An 18,096-nucleotide genomic window follows, 5' to 3' on the forward strand; every position below is an offset into this window, starting at 1 on the left:
CTATTATATTCTATAGTTGTAGACAGGGCCAACACAGTAGTATTTGAGTATATTTATAAATAGAACCAATTGTTGCCAATCAATGTTTTTATTTCTTTATGTGTAATTGTTGAAGTGATTCTATAATATTCTGATCAGTAAAACGGTTCACCTTGTTTGGTAGGCAATATAAAATACTAAACATAATTTGTGTGTGTATGTGCAAAATATGAATTTAATCTGTATGTAAAAAAAAAATACTGTGAAATTTAATTGAAATTAAGTGATACATTCAATTAATATATTTTGTGAAGTTTAAACCACCAATTTTACAAATAATTCAAATTGATAATTTTCTCCATTGAAAATAGTAGGGTTGTTTGAAGCAAAATAATTCAGTAGGTAAATATTGACATTTGGAATTATTGTTTTTTTTTAACATTTGATAATATACACATTTAGCAGTGTACAGTTTGTTGGTTAACTTTTCATAATGGAGAAGAGAGAGATTTCAGTTAATCCTTTGTGCAAGGAGGATCTTATTTATGAAGTTGAAATTAGGTCAGAATCTCCGGCTTCTACAGTGGACTTGCTTAAAAAACAACTTAAAAGTTTATTAAAAGACTGTCCATCTGATTCCATAGTGGAAACAGAACTTGACCCGGCCACTGAATCTAAAATAATAGCGGCTAAATTATTAGATTTGGATAATTTATGGAAAAAGTATGAACAATCAAGAGAAAATTACACTTTTATTAAGGCAAAAGCATTGGCTTATCACTTATTTCACAGAATTTCTAGGGTTCGACCAGAGGATACAGGTACACAAACACAAATAAAGGCAAGTAAACAAACACTTGACAGTTTTTTGAATAAGTTTGATAACGTCGGTAAGGTGACTTCTTTGTTAACGACAGGTGAAGGTTCTTCTGGTAATGTTGTGGAAGAACAAGTTGTGTCAGAGTCGGATCGTGGTCATAAAAGTATTTTAAAATGGAATCTCAAGTTCAATGGACACACAGATCCGAAGACTTTTTTGGAAAATGTTCAAGATCTTCAGCAGGCTGATGGAGTTACAGATTCCAAACTTTTGTACTCTGCAGCCAGGTTGTTCTCGGATCAGGCTCTTATATGGTTCCGTGCAAACAGGAATAAGGTGTCATCTTGGCAAGAACTTGCAGTATTGTTGTTAAGTGATTTTCAGGATCCGGAGTATGATTATAGGTTAGCAAATGAGATTCGTGTTCGTACGCAAGGAGAAGATGAGCCACTTCATCTTTATTTTGCATTAATGTCAGGAATGTTTAATAGGCTGAGTACGCCTTTATCTGAAAAAGAAAAATTGGATATTTTACAAAGGAATATACGTCCGTTTTACACTCAACAGTTAGCCTTGGTGGATATCAGTTCAATAAAGGAATTGCAGGAAAAATGTAGGATTATTGAAGTTACTAGGCAGCGTTGTTTAAACTTTAAAGAACCACAGAAGAATAATTATGCAGTTATCTCACCTGAATTCTTGTATAAACCACAAAAGAAAACACAGTCAGGAGTTTCGGCTGTTTCTTCTTTTAGTCAATCAGATCCATCTAATTGCATTAGTCATTCTTTCGGTAATAATGAGTACAAATTTGAAGGAAAACAAATGTCAAATAACGCATCCAATGATGTACCACAGAGTTCACAGACGTCTACGTCAGATATGTCAAAGTCAAACGGAGGCGAGGTACGTTCGAATACTAGGAAGGTTTGTTTTAATTGCGGGAAATCAAATCATAATTTTAAAAAATGTATTCAACGTGGTTGTTTTAAGTGCGGTAAAGACGATCATTTTAAAGCGGATTGTTCTCAAATGAAGAACAAGGACCAAAAAAACTAGTGGACGACTGTGACAATAGCACGCAAAACATGCAGGTTTTGGCGGCGATTGAAAAATATTACAGCTACGGATCAATTGCCACAGTCTTATTTGCTACTAATGAGGACGATATTAGGCCTTATCTTCAAGTAAGTGTAGGGAAACAACAGGTTATAGGATTGTTAGATTCTGGAGCTTGCGTTTCTTTGTTAGGAAATTCATCTCACACTTATTTTGAAAAGCTCGGATTTAATTTGGTTAAAAAAAATCAAGTTTCTTGCACAGTTGCTGACGGATTTAAAGTAGATTCGTTAGGGGTAATTTATTTACCGGTCACTTTTAATAATGTAACTCATATAATTAAGTTTCATGTCGTACCATCAATAGTTTCAGATGTAATTTTCGGTTGTGATTTTTGGAAAGCGTATAGGCTAGCGCCTGAAATTTTTAGTAATATTGATTACAGGAAAGCTCCAAAAACATTTTATAGTTATCAAATTGATGAAAAACAAATTCACACGCTAACATCATTTGATAATTTAATGCCGTTTCAAAGGGAATTAGCATTGTCAGTAATTAAGAGATTTGAAGACATTTCAGCGGAAAACAAAGGTTTGGGTAGGACGACTTTAATTGAACACGTGATAGACACAGGCGATGCCTTACCAATCAAGGCTAAGCAGTATCCTCTTTCGCCAGAAAAAAGAGTTGCTTTAAATAAAGAATTGGATAGAATGCTTGAGCTTGATGTGGTAACTGCTACTGAAAGTCCTTGGAATAATCCGGTCATTTTAGTTAAGAAATCAAATGGTGACTGGAGGTTTTGTTTGGATTGTCGGAGATTAAACTCTGTTACTAAGGCTGATTCATATGCTATTCCATATATACCACAAATTTTAGATAGCCTTAAGGAGGCAAGATTTTTATCATCTTTGGATTTATCATCAAGTTTTTGGCAAATACCATTGAATAAAGATTCTCAAGATAAAACCACCTTCAATGTTGTTGGCAGGGGGGCCTTTAAATTTAAGGTTATGCCTTTTGGCATTTGCGGGGCACCTGCGAGGCAGCAACGGTTAATGGATATGCTTTTTCATCAAAATTTTTGTTCAGATGTAGAGAATGGTAAGGTCTTTGTTATATTGATGATATTGTTATTTGTTCATCAGATTTCGATACACATTTGTTACTTTTGAATCGAGTTCTTGAAAAATTAAAGTTAGCAAATTTAACTATAAATCGTAAAAAATGTAATTTTTTCCGAAGCTCATTGAAGTATTTAGGTTATGTGGTCGACGAAAATGGGTTGCGGACCGATCCTGATAAGGTGTCTTCTATCTTGAACTTTCGTACTCCGTCATCAGCTCGTGATGTTAAAGTATTTCTCGGCACTTGCTCGTGGTACAGACGGTTTATTCGTAATTTTTCGACAATTGCTGCCCCATTGAACAGATTAACAGTTAAAAGGGGAAAAAATGAGCTTAAATTTAGTTGGTCGGATGAAGCGGAGCAATCGTTCATTAAGTTGAAGGAAGCACTTGTGTCAGCACCAATATTAGCTGTGCCGGACTTTGAGAAGCCTTTTGCTGTTCACTGTGACGCATCTGCTTATGGCCTTGGTGGTATGCTATCACAAGAAATAGAGGGTAAAGATCACCCTATAGCTTATGTCAGCAGGTCGCTAAACAAAGCTGAGATGAACTATAGCGCTACAGAAAGAGAGGCGTTAGCAGTGATATTTGCAGTGGAAAAATTTCAGGCTTATTTAGGCACAAGCAAATTTAAGGTTATCACGGATCATGCATCATTAAAGTGGTTTTTAAAATTAGAAAATCCGTCAGGCAGGTTAGCACGTTGGGGGTGTAGATTGTCTCAGTTTAACTTCGAGATAGAACATAGGAAGGGCACTGACAATGTGGTTCCTGATGCATTGTCAAGACTCTTGTCGGTTAATGTTATTAACACGACTCAACAAGATACAGTAGAAGATGTATGGTATGATAAAATTTTCAAAACATGTCAAGAACATCCTGCGAATGTACCAAATTTTCAAATCATAGACCAAAAACTGTACCGCTACAGTAAAGGTAAATATAGTTTAACATCAGAGTTTGATTGGAAGGAAGTGGTAAGGAAAGAACACAGACGGAAAATAGTCGAGGAATATCATTCGATGCCAACTGCAGGACACTTAGGCGTATTTAAGACGCATAGGAGAATATGTTTACGGTTTTATTGGCCAGGAATGTTCGATGAGATTAAAAATTACATCAAGGACTGTAATACTTGTTCTGCTTATAAACACTCCACCAAGCGAACTTTGGGGTTAATGGGAAAACCTAAAGTTTGTGGTAGACCTTTTCAGGCGGTTTCGGTTGATTTAGTTGGACCTTTGCCACGGTCTCAATCTGGATTTACGTTTTTACTGGTAGTAACTTGTTGTTTTTCAAAGTTCACACTCTTGTTTCCTTTGAGACGTGCTACGAGTGCAATTGTCGCTAAGAACTTTGAAAATTTCGTTATTTTGGCACATGGAGTCCCAGAGACCGTAATTGTTGATAATGGTACACAATTTACGGGAACTGAGTTCCGGAAGCTGCTAGAACGTTACAATATTCCAAAACATCATTATACTCCTAGGTATACACCACAAGTTAACCTAGTTGAGAGATACAATAAAACGATAATGACAGCAGTGGCTTCTTATGTTCAAGATAATCATCGGTCTTGGGATAAGCACTTGTTTGAAATACAATTTGCCATAAACAGTGCAGTGAATGAGTCAACTGGATTTTCACCATTTTTTCTGGTCCACGCTAGAGAACCTGTCATTAACGGTAATTTTTACAAGGATACTCAAGCCAATTATTCTCTTGATATACCAAGAGAGGAGTATGCTGGTGAATTTGGGTGTTTAAAAGATATATTTGAGGAGGTTAGAAAGTATTTATTAAATGCTCATGCAAAGAATGCTTCACATTATAACTTAAGACGTAGACATGCTAGTTTTAAGGTGGGTGATATTGTTTGGAAAACGAATTATACACAAAGTGACGCACAAAAGTTTAAAATGGCGAAGTTAGCTCCAAAGTTTGTGCAGTGTAAGATCACCAAAGTTTTATCACCATTAGTTTACGAGCTGGAGGCCATGGATGGTCATCCACTTGGCTCTTGGCATGTCAAAGATTTTAAAGCTTGAACTGTCACAAACAATTTAATTCTCTCGTTGCGTTTTCATAGTTTTAATATGCAAACACAAAAGTGAAAGTTGCAACAGTAATATTTAAAAGGAAATATTACTGGTAGTAAGTATGATGATTGTATGAAGTGGGTATTGTATGAAAGGATTTATGTATTGGCGGAATTTATATAGAAGTTGTGTTGAGACAGTCTGGTTTGGGGTTAATCTAACATTTTTTTTATCAGGTTGTTGGTTAGATATTTTGTTCTGATTGGAGAATTGATAAAACTGCCAAGTTTTACAACAATGTACTTTTATGACAATTGTTTATCTTACTTTGGGTAAGAGACAGAGATTTGGTTATCGTCAACCGTTGGTTGCATTTAAGTTTAGGTTTATATAAAATTTCATTTGGTAGTTGGTAGTAGTTTTGTTAATGGTTAGGTTTGCATTAACAACTGTCAAGTTGTACAGTTTGGTAAGTCGTTTATTTCATATTTACTTTGATGAAGAGTTTCGCGCGGCAGGTTGTTTTGGAATCAAGTAGGGTTGACTTTGTTGGTTGATGGTTTTGCTTGATTTTGTCGTCGCAAGTTTTGAATTTATTTCAAGGCAGTCATCTGTGAATATACATGGTTAGTTTGGTAGGTTTATTGTTAGTTTTAAGGTTAATCGTGCCTGAGGACAGGCAAGTTCACTATAATATGGTGTTTGAAACTAGTGAACCTTCTTGTTGGAAGGGGGGTATTGTCACATAGCGCCATCTAGTGGTGTTAGCGTAACTTCGTTGTTTTTTTATTTCTCTTAGTGTTATATTTTTTTTGAAATATGAAACATGATTTAATTTAATTAGTTTAGTTACAAATATAAATAGTTGTATTTCAGCATTTCTTTCTGGATATTGTGTCGTTAGGTAATGAAACCTACATGTTTTAAAAGGTAGCACAATTGGACTGACAACACACAGTTCTGGCTGAAAAGAGCACTAAATTTGAAATGTAGGGAAAAAAAGAAGGAGAAGAAAAGACGGCATTGGTTTGTGTCAGAATACTGATTGTTACAAAAATTAAAATAGATATTTATAAAACTCAGCGTGGAAATTTATTGTCGCCATACGAGTATATAGTTCCGGAGATTCAGATTTTGGTTTCTGGGTAAGCAATTCTCACAAAGTGTTTTCATTGCAAAACAGCTTAATCCAAATTCGGAAGACTAAGTTATTTATTCTTTCCAGATTTTAATAGGTCGAGGCAAATGTTGCTTTCCTTTGCCAAGTTGCTGAGGAAAGAGGAGCGTGCCCTTGAGCGTGGCAGGCTGATGTAAGAGACGGGTCTTCTCTTCGTCCAGTTCGGGACGCCTTCACGGCCATTGTTACGAGTTCCAACCCAAATGCTATTTTTGACTGCAGCAGACTTTTTCTGTCGTCTGTCTTGTTCGTCAGGCGGAATGCAGAGGAGTTAATTCGGAGGAATAAACATCGTCTGTGGCAGCAGGTATGTGTTGGCCCTTTAAAAACCTTAGGAAATTCTTTGGAAACCCTTAGAAAACCCTTAGGTAGCCCTTGAGAAGCTCATAGTTTACTTGTAGAACAAGTTTTGTCATTGTCATAGATCGGTAACCTTTTGCTTTTGTCACATTTATAATGAATAATTTTAATATCATAATCAAGGTTTACTGAGGTCTGATGGACAGTGTTGCTTGCCAAATTTAATGCTTAGGTGTAACTTTTCATATAATAATTACCAGAATAAAATTTAATTAAACAACTAGTTTGTTGGTGATTTATCCTATAGTGTAAGAATACAGATATTAATGAACCAACAGCTCTACCGTTAGCAGTCTGAGCTAGAAGTTGAATTTTTAGGGTATGTAGGAGTTTTGAAAGAAGAAATAAAACGACTATCAAGTGAACTCTTGTGTTTTCTTTCCTTTAGTACATCCCTATGTATTCTGTAACCAGCCGGGTACATTTCATAGATTTACAGGTTACAATATGACAGCATGTAACATATATAGCTATTGTGCTGTATAAGTTACATGATGTCATATAATAGCAAACTACATTGCTTTTACTCGACTGCACTTGACATGTCGTAAGTCAGATATATAAGTCACTGTTACTCGACTAAATAGTCATATAAGCCACGTAAAAAAGTGACTTATTCAGCATTTCTTATATGACTTATTAGTCATATAATCAAGACGAGTAAACGTTTACTCGACTTGCTTACATGACTGATATGCTGAGTAACTAAAAAGCTGCATAAGCTGGCTTTATACGACATGTGCTGTATAATTCACGTCTACATGACTTTTATATGATTTATTAGCTGAATAAGCTCAATCTTATATGACTACTTTGCTAGTTGGGTATGGTTCTAAAGATAGGCAGATAGTCAACATATTAGTTTTAGTTAAACATGTCAAAGTGAGAAAGAAAGCAAAAGCGAATTTTTCGTTAATATTTTAGAATGACAGAATTTTGTACCATCGTCCACACTGTTCACTGATAATTCGTAAACCTTATTACCAAGACATAAGATCCAACAACCGTCATGCATTAAGGTATTATGGTAGACGCAAACCAAACTGACGACCGGGGTCATATCTCTATCTCCCTCACCCTACATTCGACCACGCGAGCGTGAATGAGAAGTTTTACGAGCTCGGTCGTCAATTTGGTTTCCGTCTATAGTTTCGCGGTCGCGGCCCAAATGTTACGCTCCCGTTTCCTATAGTCAGTTATTTGAATAAAGAGCTTCATGAATAACGTATAAGACAAATGAATTATGACGGATAAATAGACATGTAACATAATAGCGAGGCGCATGCGTGTCTCAAATCAGTTCCAATATTCCTATAACTTTCTAAACACAGGCCATAAACAACCAGTATATGTATAACCTCAAAATCCTTCTAAACTCTACGTGAAGGAAGATCACATTTATTGGTTCTCTTTTAGTGATCGGACTCGTAAGTGATAGAATTAACAGTGATCGGATCGTGACTCGGCAGTGGGTCAAGACGACGCATTAATCGTAATGGTTGGTCTATCGTATTACCACTAAATGACGTAATTGCATAGCAAATATAAGAGACTTAAGACCTTTTGTTTTAGCGCGGCAGAACAGTAGGCTCTAGGGATGTCACGATTACGATTGTTAATCGGATGCGTGTGGGGCAGTTTGTCGTAAACACTAAAAGATAGATTTTAACACTTAGTTATATCCAGCACTAGTCGCATGTTCGCTTTTACGTCAAACATTAGTCTCTCTCGCAGTTACATATACAGTATAACCCGCTTAATACGTTTAACCCGTTTATACGAATTCCCGTGTAATGCGCCATTAAACTGTATATTTTTAGGCCTGCCTCGTCTTAAAAATCACGGTTAATACGCATTGACCTTCAGAATCTTCATAACCGGAGGGCCTACCGCGAAAACCGAAATTCGCAAATTGTGGGGCTCTTTCTCTTTTACTCTTACTAAGACCTAATTAGAGTGAAGAGAAAAATGACCACAATAGACGAAGTTCGATTTTCGCGGTTATAGCGGGTTATAACGCTAGCGGGCTATTGGGTAAAACCCGGGGGTTTTACTGTACTTTAGGTTTTATTAACGAAGTTATATATATCCACATAGATAGAGTTTTATTAATGACTTTTTAAGTGCCAATGCCAGGTAATACAACCGGAAATCGTAAATAAAATTGGGTTAACAGAAACACCTACTGAAAAACTTAAAACTAATTTAAAGTAATCTCAATATTTTATGATCTGCCTACGTAGATTCGCTATATTCGGCGCATGGCCTTTAGGAAATCGGTTACAAATTTGTTATTGACCAATATGTTGTTATTTCTGCTCGTACTTATTCAACGATATTATTGCCAACAATATGCTATGGAATATTGTACCGATAAACACTATTCAGCATGTAATGCAGAAGAGAAAAATTCAGTTAAAGCAACACGTAAGTAATTTGTATTTTATTTATTTCATTAATTTACACACACTAAGCGAAATTTATTCACACTATTGGGAACAAATTAACGCTGTCGCCATCGCCATTTGCTGGTCTTGCTATAGAGACGCGACCACATGGTCAGAGGGTCACATCTCTATGCAATACATATAATTAAAAGAGTACGGCTGAAAATCGATTGTTATTTTTTATCGATTGATTTGCACTTACTTGATACACAGTCAAAAATTATGGTATGACAATTTAAAGAATCGATTAATTGAAAAGTACAGAAAATTGTTTTCTAAAAAATTAATCGAATGAACAACATCCCTACTTCATACAAACATCAAGAGACATTTTGAATGAATACAAACAACGATTGATGAATGCTGTGTTTACCTAACAAAAGATTAACATTTCTCTTGATATTCAAGTGCTTGCACAGAACGAGATAAACATCGGAATGCGTGTAATCAGTGAATGCAATTCCTGTTATTTGTAAAGAGAATGTGGTAGGTGGATATTTGCATGTATTTCAAATAAGTTAACTGTTTTATGTTTCTAAGAAAGCAAGTTGTGTATTCGCTAGGAAATGCGCTCTTCAAACACGTCTTGCTTGCCCTGACTTTTTTATAAATTTCACGATAATTTTACATCGGAGAATTTTTGAAATCACAAAATTTACCCTATTTTAAAGCAAAATGAATGAACACTTCATAAGTACTTTCCTACCGTTTCATGTTGTATTTGCTTCGCGCAGAATAATTAACACAGTTATCAGTTATATACTGTGTTAGCTAAAAGAAAGTAAAATCTTACTACCTTACAATTAAAAGTAGCGGTCTCTAAACTGGGCATAATAAATGCTAACAAGAAGTGAAATGAACTTGTCTCGATTCATAGGTTAGGAATTTTGGCGCCCAATGCGACGTGTGGAGAAAGCGCGCGTGCCGCCGGGCGTTACAGTTTGGAGTTTGGTGTCATTGTCCGAGAAAAAAAAAAACGGACGTGCTTTTTGGTGCGCCGCCATTTTAATCGGAGAGCGGGAATTATCATTAGACGTCAGATTTATGATTTAGTTTAGTGTTTTCCGTTAGCTTGTTTATAAATAAGACTTAAAAATAGGTAAAATGAGTTTTTAAGCTTTACTTGGGGTAGATTTAAGACGTATTCTTCAGCGTCGGTTACCATAACGAAACAACCTCGCGTTCCATGAAAACCCGACGGAGATTTATCACGCCGTAAGTTCTTGACATTTAGCAAGTTTGTTCGCCTCCCATACATTTCGATACGGGCACAATTCGTTACTCAGTTAACAATGTTCGATAAATTTTAAGTTAAATGTTATGATTCCATGCGATAAATGGTAAGTAAACCTATTTGTCCCGAGCAGATTTTAATCTGAGATGAATGTGTCATTGTCCGAGCCATGCTGGGGCATAGACTAGATAGATTTAATACGTTCCGAAACCTTTAATACTTATTTACTATATTGAATTTCTGCAATCGGTATGCTGACATTCCGAATTTGTCTTTCAACCTCATTTTCAGCTTATGGAAATTCGACAGGTAGATTTATCTGAAATTCGTGAGAATTACAACGTTGATCTAATGAGATAGTAGATCTTAATTCAAGCTGAATTAACAGTACATTAAGCTAATAAATTAAGATAATCTTTGTAGTAGTTATGCTAAACGAACAGTAGATGCATTTCAATAAAGTGGACGTTATCATTCGATATCTAAATTGATATTAGTACTTATCTATGTGCAATCTACTCTAAAGCTTATATATTATTGGTGTTTCGATTACAAATTCTCACCTTGTTTACCAGAGTTGAGATTATGCTTACAAAGCTACCTGTTGCCGAGATAGCCTCTGACACGCGATAATGGTCTAATAACATGTAAATACCGATAAACTACCGATATCGATACCGGTACAGCACTAACGTTATTCACAGCCATTAGTATAAGTTCTTCTATAGACTACTAAGTAATAAAGACGTTGATTCCTTATCTATGATGTAGATAGCGAGGCATATGCACTTACTGTTTTTACTTTTTACAGATTTCATAGCTGTCGTAACGGTAATCGCGCTGGCCGGTGGCCGTACGAAATACTCCAAGTGGCCCCATATCATATCTCCAAGCCAAAACCTTCCCTATCCTCTGCCCAACTCCAAACTTTTAAAAATAGCTTCTAGTAGTTAATTAAGCGGTGGTAGGGTGGGAAAATTACTTGCATGCAAACATACGCAAATAAGTATACTTAACGGGTTAGCATAGCACTGATTGACTAGCACGTTATTTCGTGGATTAGCAAATTAATATTTTTGTTTAAATTAATACGGACATAGTAAATGCTGATTCTATTAATTAGTTGAGGTTACAATAATCCCATATTAGGGGAAATCCTGACATATGGCAACCCTAGGTGCAGTCTAAAAAATTAGAGCATTGAGATCTATAGTCTTTATCATATACGAATCTCTGGCGCTTCGCACGATATTATGAATAAATACGCGAAATGGGTTTTGCAATTTGTTGCATCGATATTTTATTCTCAATAGCGTGAAAACGGTCTACTGGACTTTGTCATTTGTCCGATGTCGACTATAAAGCGTAGAGCTTTAAGAAGTAAAGCCGGTTATACACGACGCAAACTATATTTATATATTATATGTATATATTTAATGCAAATTAAAGATATAAGAAAGAACAAACATAGGACCGGTTTATATAATAAAAAAAATTGCGCGGCGGAGTCATGTAATATGTCATAAATTCCTACTTCGATTTTAAGTCATGCGACTATATAGTGAAGTGATTACAAAATGAACAAGTTTTTGTCAAAAATTTCATTTTTAGTACAAGCTTTTCTCGCTGACTGTACTTTTCTTACCACAGGCCACTAATACTCATCGAGACAATTCTAAAAACTCCAAACACATTTAGGTTGCGTTGTTTAATCACAGAGTTCCTATGGCCACCTCCTGTCTCAGTCATCAGATCAGCTCGATGATACCATAATATTGCATAATTGTTACTCGACTTATGCAAATTTTCAGTTCAATCGGAAATCGGATAGTGGGTCAAATTTAGCTACCAAGATTTGACCCACACTAACTACAAACGCACATATTAACAAGGCAAGTTAAATAAAAGCTTGTAATAAAAAGGGGGTAAGTAGGCACCTAACACTAGTTTATAGGCTTATGGACGGAATTTAGTTCATTACGAAGTTTTTAAAGTAAAAAACTTTATTATTAGCCTCTGCCAGGAGACTTGAATATATTATTAAATAAATTAAAATAAATAAATAAATATTAAGGGAAATTATTACACAAATTGACTAAGTCCCACAGTAAGCTCAATAAGGCTTGTGTTGTGGGTACTTAGACAACGATATATATATTGTATAATATATAAATACTTAAATACATAGAAAACACCCATGACTCAGGAACAAATATTCATGCTCATCACACAAATAAATGCCCTTACCAGGATTATGATTAAAAAAAATAAAACTGTACGTGGACTTACTAGAATTATTTATACATGGGAGGAGGTACGCTCTTTTCTTGAAGTTGAAGCTACGTAGCTCCAAAATGGTCACTGTAGTGTTGTTGCAAAATGACACTGACATTTGCGGTCAAAAATGTTACCGGCAAATAAGAACAATTTTCCGAAGATACTTTCCGTATTGACTCACAAGTCGCAAACCGGGTTTTTGTAGTCAGCGCGTCTTTGGAATGATGTCAGACTTGGCAAAGAAGCAATATCTAAATTTCATCACATTTACACTACTTTACACATTTTAGGCATACTACAGATGATTTCATGTATTTACTTTTTTATACGCTTTTAGACACACGTTTTTGCCCACTCCCTTTGCAATAAGAAAGTTGTAAGAAAAGTTAAAAACTTTACATGAGTAATATGAGTAACTTTATTTAAAAAGAGCTTTGTTCGAGCCGATGTATGCGGAGTATGTTTAGTTTGTTGTTGAAATGATCCCAATGATGTCGCTGTTCCGACGCAAACTAGATAACGATAGTTTTTGATAGAGGCCTATATAAGAGAATGTCATGTAACAAAATAAATAACCCTGATGCCCGCCGGCCACGAGCCCAAATGCGCGAGCTCGTGCCACCACCGGACCCCTCGGACCCACAAAGCCGCAGATTGGCCAACATGACCTTCATCCAAGCCATGATGGCCAACCAGAAGAAATAAGAGCGTAATAAAGCCAGCACCCTATACGTTGGCTCAGACCGGGCTGTCACTACAGCCCGCGACAGAAGCCGCCAAAAAGGGCCTAGCCCGGATATGGCCACCTCACGCCCCCCAGAAAGGGGAGTGTAAGAAGACAGCTGACAGAATAAATGATTGGTAACATGGCAACGTGTATTAACAAGCTTAAAGTATCTATTCGCAGAATACATTCGTTATCTTACTTAATATCTCGTAAGTCTTGATTTTCTAAAACCATATACTTAACTTTTAAACGAGTAAATTCATTGCGTGAAATAATGTCGGTATTCAAGAAACTTTTGTCAAATAAAGAAAATGCTCACATCGCAAATCACTTTCAGCTCAAATATGACCGTGGGAGAAGGCGCATAACGCAATAAGAAATTCAAACACGTCTGCACTTTACCTTACTAAAAATAAAGCGACTTTGAAATCCGATACCACAGACTAGCAAAATCGAGTATACATTACCTCTATAATCTCTAGTAGGGAACCATGGACAGTAATCCGAGCCATTCGGACACGTGTGGTCCGTTGAATAGGTCTATTTGTGCAATTATCTATGAGCCTGCTATATCTCGCTGGTCTGTTTGCTGTGCGGTCGACGTTAAAGGTATGTTTACAATTATCGTCTTATCACAAAGGAATAAGATGTAAAAGTGTTAACGTATCTTGGACGTCACTGTACAGCAAGGCTTGTTTGACGTCAAAGAATCGTAAGGTGAATAAATATGTACTTATAATATCGTCATACCGTAATATAACGGGTGCAGTGTTGTGGCTGTAGTGCAGAACAGGGACTTTCCGCAAATAGGATAGATACACCCGTAGTCATATTTAAGATATATCAGAAATATCTTAGTTTAATGTACCTAATATACTGAGGGATTTTACCTTAATTACTTTCAATAACCTTTCTAAAATAATCGCATTGTAAAATATTTGCTAATCAATATAAAACTTAGTAGTTTGTGATGGGACATGTCAAAATTATGAACACTACGCAACAACATTGAGATATCCATATATCACGTGATAATAAATGATATCCTACTATAAAGTCGTATTAGCTATCCTTGCACTGTCCCGACTGTCCCCTCACAAGACCAACTAAACACAAAAGGGCATTGTTGGTACATAGTTACATACCTAGATGGCGCTAGGGTCAGGAGCTATCGGCTAATCGAATAACCGGATCGACACAACGCTTGCTAGATGCAATTTTGCATTACGAAAACAGTACCGGGACGATTTAATGTAATAGTGCCGCTATAAAATGGTGCTAAAAGGGTATATGGTTGTTTAATTATATTATTAGTCTTAGTATTTTCTAGTACCTAATAAATCAATAAATAATAATCGCTCACTTGAATGGTTTCTATGAGGTTAACCTCATCGTTCATCGTTACTTAGTTTAAACTAAGTAACGATTTTTTCAGTGATAAACGTCAATTATTCTACTTCTTTTTTAGAATTGAAGCAGTACCACCAGTGAATACAATTGGTAAGTATTTATTGCGCGGAGAATATAGATTTACCAGTTTACTGGTGATGTCTATACAATTTATCACAGGTAATAAAGTAAGTAAAAAAACTTAAAAATAAACAGATAATGAAACAAAAGTTTAAGACTAGGTAGCAGGCAGGTATGCACAGTACAGTAGCATAATATTTAACTTCTCAAGTTATTTCCGACGTCCAAGGAAAACCCCACCGTCCACTTACCAAGTAACAGATGTCCCAATCCTATTAGCGAAAGTGCAGAACTACCCCTAATTCCGCCGTCTCTCAGCTACCCAATAAGCGTCATTTTACACCCACGTATAATGCCTGGGGTCTTATTTTCAAATGTGAATTTCGTGTATAAAAATTGTATCACTTGTTGGTAGGCAAAGGCAACCCGTATTTTTTATTGGCGCATCGAATTAAAACAATATGTAGTAGTTTATGCAACTGCTGCTACATAATGAAAGGCTTTAAAATACGAGTGATTGTTTATGAAACGAACGAACTGTGGTTCATAATAGGATCACACGTGTATTTAAATGCTTAATTATTTACAGTGACATACACTGCTTTATCTACAAATATTATAAACTCTTTATGATGAGTTCAGGACCAGCATGTTATGATCGCCAGTCCGGTGATCACACTGTTTGCAATGGGCATTTCATTTCGAATATAACGTCATCTCGACTGATACTCGAAATGAGGTCATATCACATGAATTTGTTTTTCAGAGATATTTGAATATCGTAAATCGAATTACTGTAAGTAATATTTCTTAGCTTAAAATGCAATTAACATTGGCAGCTTATTATTCTCTTACGGTCTAATAATTTACATTACGTAACACATATTGATCATATTCATATTCGTTTCATATTAGTATTACTTTGGATTCTTTCATATTATATTAGTATTCAACGTTGATTTCAGAATGCAGCCCCATGTGAACAAATGTTATCGGCCGACTGACGCGACGTTATTAACGGCCTTACCGCACTCGGGCTTGTTCGATTATCCGGGAATGTAATTGTCATATCAACAGTGTACATCTTGGTAGACAATGCATATGTTACTTGAATCGTAGAGGGAAAGTTGTCTGTTTTCTCTAGTAGTCTGTAATTGAACTTATGGATAAATTTACGAAAATAATGAATTATTTGTATGGTGGTTGTCCCTTACGCATTCTGACATTCATACACAATATGTGTAATGTGTGTAGTTAGTTGTCAATGCGAAGAACTTACTGAAGTTTATGTTTAATTACGAAAAATAAATGTTCTAAGAATTGCGGATTGGTGTATAGTACTAATCATCTGAAAGCGACAAAAGATGTGTGACAACTTTTACCGTATTCTACAGGTGCAAACTATGTTTATCTGTGTAGATAATATTGCAATAAAATAAGGCCATAGACAACTTTTTAAACTTCGTTCCTACAAACTTATATCAGCATCAAGAATATAAAATCGATATTAGCATAGTATTGCCTCAAAATGTTCAATTATTATCAAGTCGTATAACTGTATAGACAAGTCTATATAACTCTATAAAACCATTATAGGATCACCGGTGCTTTTTTAAGTACAGTTGTTTTCAATGTTCACATTATAATCGACTTACGCCAATCCGAACGTACCTACACTGATATCAGAAATATATTAATAATCATGTTATTTATTTATCGAGCGTCTCGCCCGCGCTAATACACGTAGATAGATAGATAAGGCTTAAAACGACATCACATCAACTCAGTTAGATGTCATTTTGAATTGTTAGGCGAAGTAGAGTCACAATTTTATTCAAAACAGTTTTAAAGTTTCTCGGAAAATATCATCCCATCAAAAACATATTCATGTAAAATGTAGCCAAGACGAGACCATAAGGCTCGCACTGTCAACTGCGAATCAAAAAGTTATCAGATCTCTTGTAGAGCCAAGCTTCTAACGCCAGAAGCCCTAACTTCACAAACTCTACTCCTTAGTTAAAATATGTGGCTTGGTTTATGCGTTTCGTTACTACAAGAACTATTGAAAATTTTTATGCTTAATAAGTCCACATTTGATATTATATCCCGAGAATTTTGTTTATCCGGTATAAACCAAACCCAAGTTATCCAAGATCAAAAAAACGACGAAGCGTTTCGAGAAAAGGTAGGTAGTGCCCTAGTGCCCTTGCGCTTCGATTTGCTAGTCTTGGCGGAGGCACTACCGTGCCTCCTGATACGAAATTAAGGTAACATTTATTTTGAAACAGGAAAATTTCGATCCCCGTACAAAAGTATGAGAAGATCCCGAAACTTTTCAATGTGATATTTAAGCAATTTTGGATACTTTTCGTCAGCACATTAGTAGCCCTAACTATACTTATTACACCAATAGTAAGTACCTACTTTTTCCGAACTCATAAAAGAAGGGGTCCAATAAAGTTGGCAATGTCAATGCCAACGTTAAAGAATGAAAGATGGGACCGGCCCAACTGGTTTAGCGGGTTGGTGTCGATGCAAGCATCTTAGCACATCCGGTGTGTCGATTGTCTTTGCGAGTTCGAATTTTAAATAAGATAATTGAGATTTTAAAAAATCTATTAAAATATCCTTTCACACGTGTGCAGTGGTCAAGAACATAAGGTTAACCTCTGTTGTACTGAAGAGGGCAAAAAAATTGTTATTGAAAAATTGAGATGAATAAATAATCGCTCAGGGTCTTTATCCTACAGAGAGAAGAGGTGAATCTAGTTGTAATTGTTCAGAGAATATAAAGGTAAAATAAGTCTCTGATTGACTAATGACCATGATGAACATAAACTGGATTTCTTAAATATTGTTGTAAATCTTAATCAGCAAGCACGTGCAAGCTATTGAAGACACGAATAAAAACGCCATCTAAATATATTGCAATCGTAAACCATCATTACAGTGTTTCTTTTTCAACGCGTTGGAACTTTTTAGTTGTCCAGCAACTGGTTAGGTGTCATTCCTCATAAGTCATAATGGACGTGATGCGGTTATCACACTGATGCGGATTAAAGGACATCGCTTAGTGTCCGACTGAAATCGGGTTTTTTGCCGAAACCGAAATCGAAAGTTCGGTTTTGACGTGTTAAAATCGTTGAATAAATTGTCGGTGGTCTTTCATTTCAGACATATGAACAGCGAAAAACCAATATTTCGAGTATGTCGAACTACGCCATTTCTAATTAAGAAATACTAATTAGAATGCGATCACAAAATTGCAAGGTTGAAAGTTTCAGCACGGCCGAAAGGTTCGGCTGTAGCGCTGCCTCGCTCACACAACGGATCGGCAGATCCGCATCTAATGTGAATGCCGCCTGACGTGTAATAAT

At 35.9% G+C, this 18,096-nt stretch overlaps 1 protein-coding gene and 1 long non-coding RNA gene across 6 annotated transcripts in view; both read right to left on the reverse strand.

The window, feature by feature from the left end:
• LOC133521915 (caskin-2) overlaps window positions 1–18,096 on the reverse strand; it is a 439,796-nt gene that overhangs the window by 29,768 nt on the left and 391,932 nt on the right. The gene's annotated exons all lie outside the window — the stretch shown is intronic.
• Window positions 719–1,583, reverse strand: LOC133521933 (uncharacterized). Its single transcript, XR_009799962.1, has 2 exons — window positions 1,491–1,583; window positions 719–1,307 (listed from the first exon to the last, which is right to left on the reverse strand). It is a non-coding gene; the product is annotated as an uncharacterized LOC133521933 (long non-coding RNA).

The sequence above is a fragment of the Cydia pomonella genome, chromosome 10 (genome assembly GCF_033807575.1).
Source record: "Cydia pomonella isolate Wapato2018A chromosome 10, ilCydPomo1, whole genome shotgun sequence".
Classification (NCBI taxonomy): Eukaryota; Metazoa; Arthropoda; class Insecta; order Lepidoptera; family Tortricidae; genus Cydia; species Cydia pomonella.